Below are 6,562 nucleotides of genomic sequence, written 5' to 3'. Positions count from 1 at the left end.
TTGCAGATTTAATGACAATACAAGTGTCTTGTTTTTTTTTTGTTTGTTTGTTTGTTTTTTGTTTTTTTTTAGAAGAAGTCTTAAGGTTTATACTCTTCTTCAGAAACACTTAACGTTTTTTTGTTTGTTTGTTTGTTTGTTTGTTTGTTTTAAGATAGGTTCTCATTATGCAGTCCAGGTTGACCCCAAATTCACAGAACTCTGCCAGTTTCTACCTTTTGAGTGCAGGGTTTAAAAGTGTAGGGCAGGCTAGTTTTTAGTCTTAACATTCATAGAACAAGAGGGCATAGGATAACCCGCCATGTTGGGATTGAAGAAGCCATGTATTGTCTGTCATCCAAGACTGGAAACATGCAATTACTGATAGAACATAGAGCAGTTTATGATCAGGTTTCTAGGAGAGAAGCAATGGCTTTGAGGGCCAGATGGATGGGTAAACTACTACCAACTGGAAGGAGGTACTAGAAGCTACCAACAGGAAGGAGGCACTGGAAGCAGTTTTGAAGCAAACCTGCACTGTCCTCTTGTTTTCTTCCCAGTCAGGTTGGACTTCTTCCCTGGGCAGCTCAAACAGGAGGCCTGGAAAGTGCTGCTCACCCTGCCCTGACCCAAGAATGGACTTGTAATAGCAAATTACATCCCAGAGTTGAGGAGGTCAGTGGGGATGGTTTCCTTCTAAGCAGCTGGGTGACAGGGAAATAGTTTAGTCAGCAGAGTGCTTGCAAGCTTCAAGATTGAAGTTTGATCCACAGAAGCCAAGCTAACAAGCCAGGTTGGTGTTTGTCATCTCAAAACAGAAGGTCCTGAGGCTTGCAGGGCAGCCAACCTAGCCTACTCGGTGAGCTCCAGAGCCAGAAAACAACCTTGTCTCAAAACCAAAGGTAGGTAGACAGCTTCTGAGAAGCAACGGCAGCAGTGTCTTCTGGATTCTGCATACGTGTGTGTGTGTGTGTGTGTGTGTGTGTGTGTGCCTGAATTACTCCAGAAGTATCATTACTTTATGGGCCAAATGAGAATAACCTCATAAAACTGCTACATTTCAATACAAATAACCCCAGACCTTGTAGCTTGTCCACTGCCTAGATTTACCTCCTGTTTTCCACAGTCAGCCAAACTGCTGCTCACAGCTTTTAAGATTGAATTGTTTCCAAGAATAGCTAACCCCTTCCTTGGAAGAGTTCCAGCAGCTTCAAAGTACACAGCATCACAGAGCATCCATGTATGTACGGCCTAACTGTCTCCAGATGGAAGTTCCTGGTAGCCTGGTTACTCTGCCCACAGGCCTTCCAGAGTTGGCTTCTTTGGAACTAATCTATTGTCCATGTGGCTTCAGAAAGTGAGAGCCCCTTTAGTGCCTATAAACTATGCTGTGATCTTTCAGGAAAATGGAAAACCTCTTTCTAGTTGTTGCTGGCAGAGGCAAACTTTTGATTCCTTCTCTGACTCTCTTGCATTCTTCTTTTTCTGATTTTTTTTTTAAAAATACATGTTTCCACAATTAGCCTGTACAATTAGCAACTAAATGAGCAACTAAATGTTGCTCATCTAAACACACTGAACCTCAGAGCAAGCAACTGCACCACCACAACTTTGTGATGCATCTCCCAAAATATTTAAGGACCTGTTCCTCTCTTCAGCTACCTCTTTTGTAGCATTACTGACAGCAAGCAGGAATGACTTCCAAGGCAATCAATTTGTAAAAGTATAAAATCAAACCTAAACTGGGCTGGCTATGTAGCTCACTGCAGAACATTTGTCTACCATGCACCAGGCCCTGGGTTCCTGCCCCAGTTTTCCAAAACAACCCCGTAGGACATCAACACACTGGCCAGCATACTCATAAGCCAAATGTTATTCAACATTCAAGTCATGCTAAGCCAGGCCCACAAGAATGTGTGCTATAAGACTGCACAGCCTGGAGTTCTGGTGGGAGAGGTGACAGGGAAGAGGACAGGTAAGGTCTCATGGGAGTGGTGAGGGTATTTTAAACAAGGTGGGGCTGGAGGTGTAGTTCAGCGGTAGAGTACTTGCCTTGGGCTTGTAATGATGCATTTGCTAAAAGTTATTAGACACATGGATGATCTGTATGGTATAAAAACTATATGCCCCCAAAAGGATTTTTTAAAAGCCAAAGGGAACGGAGTGTGGTGGTGGCAGAGATGGAGGCTGAAAACAGGAAGGAAAGGAATTCAAAGGGGCTCTTAACTACATAGAAATACTAAGGTCAGCCTGGGCTACATAAGATGGTTGTTTGTTTGTTTGTTTGTTTGTTTGTTTGTTTGTGACAGGGTTTTTCTGTGTAGCCCTGGCTGTCCTGGAACTCACTCTGTAGACCAGGCTGGCCTCGAACTCAGAAATCCATCTGCCTCTGCCATCTGAGTGCTGGGATTAAAGGCTTATGCCACCACTGCCTGGTTAAGAAAAGAGAAAAATAAAAGAAAGAAGGAAGAGAGGAGTCGGGGACAAAGGCGGGGAGAAGAGTAATTTTTTTTTAAAGGTCATGAAATTGTAGAGCCTCTAAAAGATGAAAAATGGAAACAAAGGGACTGTGTGCTGCAAGAGTGTGACCCTGGCTATGCCCAGACTACTCACTGTTGTTAAGTAGTTTGGCCTGGAACTCACAGAGCTCTGCCTCTCCCTCCTGGGAATGAGTGCTACCACATCCAGTGAGATTTTCTTTTCTTTCTTTTTCTTTTTTCTTTTTATTTGCTTGTATTTTTGAGACAGGGGCCTCTTAAATAGTTTAAATAATTTGCTTCAAACTGCTATTTAGTCAAACTTAGTCTTAAACTCTCAGCAAAGCTTCTAATCTCAGCCTCTGAAGTGTTGGGATTATAGGCATGTGCCAGCACAAAGGAACTGAAAGTGGGACCCACACATGCTAGGCAAGGTCTGTACTCCCTACTCCTTTAAAAAAATCTTTTTAATGTGTCTAGTTATGAAGGGGATGTAACAAGAATATCCGGCAGAGAATGCCACTGGAGAAGAGAACATCTGAATGATAGACATGAATTAACCAAGCGAGGAGCTTGGGGAAGGAGAGAGGAGTGAGCTAGGAAACTGCGGGTAAAAGCCAAATTGGTTTGTTTTGTTTTTAAATAGGAACATTTCACGGATCTGTGTGTCATCCTTAAGCAGGGGAATTGCTAATCTTTGCCTCATTCCATTTTAGTGTATTCAAGGCCAGGGAAAGCAGAGCCACTGGGCTTTTAAAGCCTGGGCCCCTGCCCTTGAGTTTGGCCTGTTCTAAGAGGACTTAGAAGGCTAGGAGGGCTTCAGACAGAGGGGACTCATCCAACTGGCCTCAATGAAAGGCGACTCTAGCTAAAGACTCAATAGAGAGGGTGGGATGGGTGCAGAGAGAGGGCAGGGACAGATGCAGAGCTGTAGTGGAAGAAATAGCTAGACACAGCCTGGGGTCAGAGGGAGGAAGCCTGAGTCTCATTCACTGTTCAGAGGGAGCTTAAAACCAGGTCTGTCACTGCAGGCCTGTAACCACAGTTACTTAAGAGGTGGAGGCAGGAGGATGGCAAGTTCTAGGCCGTCCTGGATGACAATAATGAGACCCTGTTTCAAAAGGAGAAATACCTTAGTGTTGGACTAATTGTTGAATGTTCTAGCATGTTCAAAAGTCTTGGGTTCAATGCCCAGGATTACAAAAAGAAAAAAAAAAGAGATAATTAAGGAAGGATAGGGACAGGCAAGTCCCCAAGCTCTGATTCAGATCAGTTAGATACAGTGGCACATACTTTTCTGGAAGGTTGGCACAGCAAAATGGCAAGTTTAAGCCTAGCCTGAGCAACTTGGTGAGAACCTGTCTGTCTATCTCTGCCTGTCTGTCTCTCTCTGTCTCTCTGTCTCTGTCTCTGTCTCTCTCTCTCTCTCTCTCTCTCTCTCTCTCTCTCTCTCTCTCNTCTATCTCTGCCTGTCTGTCTCTCTCTGTCTCTCTGTCTCTGTCTCTGTCTCTCTCTCTCTCTCTCTCTCTCTCTCTCTCTCTCTCTCTCTCTCTCTCAACAAACTAGGATTCTATCTCAAAGGTAAAGCACTTATCTAGCAGGTGTCAAGCCCTTGGCTTTGCTTACAAGGGAAAAAAAAAGCCCACTCATTTTAAGTTCAGATTTTCTGAAATCTGAATTTTAAAAGCAGTAGCCTGTTGCAGAATATTTGATCACACTGCGAACCCCGGGACTGTGAATGGGAAAAACCTTGGTGTGATGTGGCTCAGCCCTGACACACACCTTTGTTCCAAGAGCTAAGTAAAAGTCAACCCTAGGTCAAGAGGCAGAGGAAGCAACCAGCTGACAGGGAATGAACATAAGTAAACAGAAAGGGCCTTTGGGTTGAAGGGTATTTAAGACATCATGGAGAAGGAGGAGGAGGAGGAGATGGTGGTGGGAGTGGCAGCCAGCTGGGTGCTTTCTCTTTGCTTCTCTGAGCTAGCAGCCTTTCATCACAGTGTCTGGCTCCTGAATCTTCATTTGGTAAATCAAACATTTGAGGAAAAATCATTTGTTTTATAAAATAACAAACAGTAGCCTACTAAGTTCCTGTTTCAGCTCCAAAGGGGATTCCCACAGCCAGAAATGTTTTAGCAAACAATAATCCATACCATTCATTCATTCATTCATTCAGTGTCGGAACAAGCATCAACACAGAATAAGACAACTCCAAGCTCTCCTGAAGTATGGCTGGCCTTTCTGTTGATGGCTCAGGCAGAAATAAAGTCAACTTTTCTCCCAACACAAGAACAGGGGAAAGCAACTCATAAAGGGCGAACACAGTAAAGCAAGAAAATGTGACAGATATACTACTAAACGTTGGTTTTCCGTCTCGGTGGCATTAGCAGTCAGCAAGCATAGATTCTGTTCTTGGTAGAAACACAGGGTCCACCTTGTAGCTCTAGCTGGCCTGGAACTCACTATGTAGACTAGACCTTGAAATCACAGAGATTGGCCTGACTGTACCACCATGCCCAAAAACATGGCAGAACTTTAGTGTATTAGTCTCCTACAGTGGCTACAACAAATCCCCACAGGCTGAACACTTTAAAAAACAACACAGACATTAATTTTCTCACATTTCTGGAATCCCATTGTCAGAGATCGCCATTGGCATTACTGCATTCTTTACCAGGCTCCGAGGAAGCTCCTTCTAGCATCTTCTAATTTGGGGAGGGTCATTAGTTTGGGGTTTTGTCTTTTGGGGGTGCTAGGGACTGAACTGAAGCTGTAGAAATCTGCGACCACTGAATCACCCTTAGTCTCTCCATCTGGTTTTAGCTTGGGGCTGCAGAACTCCTATTTCGGCCTCTGTTTCTTCATATGGCCTTCTCCATGCATTCCCGTTTCCTTCTTTTATCTCTTAGAAAGACACATGTCATTCGGTTTAGCACCATCTGCTGAATATGGAGTGATCTCATCTCAAGACTCTTTAATTCTATCTACAAAGAGGATTTCTCTAAATTAAGATCATATTCACAGGCTTCAGGAGTTAGGACAGATGTTTCTTAGGGTGGCGGGCAATGGTCTTTATTTTATTTGAATTAGCTAACAAAGTAGCAGGTTTCTTTAAGGAATTTTTATACTTACCTGTTTTGGTTCATCTGCTGCTCTCCCCCACCCCCGAATCTCCTCAACCTTCACCCCAGTGGATGGCTCCTTCCTTCCTCCCCAGTAGTCCTCCATCTGCCTTCATGTCCCACGAGTTTTACTACCTGCCCCTCCCCAAAGCCTTCCCCTCCCCTTCATGGGTCTCTTTCTAGTTTCCCGGCCTCTATACCCATTCCGTCCCACAAGTCAAGATAGTTTTGTTTGGTTGGGTTTGTGTTTGGAAATAAATTCTTGCTACACAGCCCAGCCAGAGTGGCCTTCAACTCATTAGCCTTTTGCCTCAGCTTCCCAAGTGCTGGGATTACAGGAAAAACCACCAGGCTTTTGGTGTGTTTGTTTGTTTGTTTGTTTGTTTGTTTGTTTTGTCTCTCTGTGTAGTGTAGCCCTGGCTTGCCTGGAACTCACAGAGATCTTCCTACCTCTGTTTCCAGAGTGTTGGGATTAAAAGTGTGTGCCACCACACCCAAATGATTTTTGTTTGGTTTTGGTTTTGAGACATCGTTTCCTCTGTGTAACCCCAGCTAACCTGAAATTCCCTCTGTAGACCAGGTGGGTCTCAAATTCACAGAGATCTACCTGCCTCTGCCCCCTGAGTGCTGGGATTAAAAGCGAGCACCACTACTGACCAGTACCAAGCTGATTTTTCTGTTTGTTTGTTTTAAAGATTTATTTATTTATTTATTATTATACACAAGTACACTGTAGCTGTCTTCAGATGCACCATAAGAGGGTGTCAGATCTCATCATGGGTGGTTGTGAGCCACCATGTGGTTACTGGGAATTAACTCAGGACCTTCGGAAGAACAGTCAGTGCTCTTACCCGCTGAGCCATCTCTCCAGCCCCCCAAGCTGATTTTTTAAGACGTTATTTTTAATCATGTGTGTTTGAATCTGTGTGTGGGTATGCACATATATATATATATATATATATATATATATATATATATATATAT

At 43.8% G+C, this 6,562-nt stretch overlaps 1 long non-coding RNA gene and 1 other non-coding gene across 2 annotated transcripts in view; one reads left to right on the top strand and one right to left on the bottom strand.

Annotated features, from left to right (window-relative positions):
• Positions 1 to 519: 519 nt before the first annotated feature.
• LOC115030842 overlaps positions 520 to 6,562 on the top strand; it is a 42,131-nt gene continuing 36,088 nt past the window's right edge. The window contains exon 1 of the long non-coding RNA XR_003836402.1: positions 520 to 881. This is a non-coding gene — a long non-coding RNA (uncharacterized LOC115030842). The remainder of the gene's footprint in view (positions 882 to 6,562) is intronic.
• Positions 3,094 to 3,197, bottom strand: LOC115030938. The gene has a single exon (XR_003836536.1). It is a non-coding gene; the product is annotated as a U6 spliceosomal RNA (small nuclear RNA).

This window comes from Mus caroli, chromosome 4, assembly GCF_900094665.2.
Source record: "Mus caroli chromosome 4, CAROLI_EIJ_v1.1, whole genome shotgun sequence".
In the NCBI taxonomy this organism is placed as follows: domain Eukaryota; kingdom Metazoa; phylum Chordata; class Mammalia; order Rodentia; family Muridae; genus Mus; species Mus caroli.
This window is presented reverse-complemented; position numbering and strand designations above follow the sequence as displayed.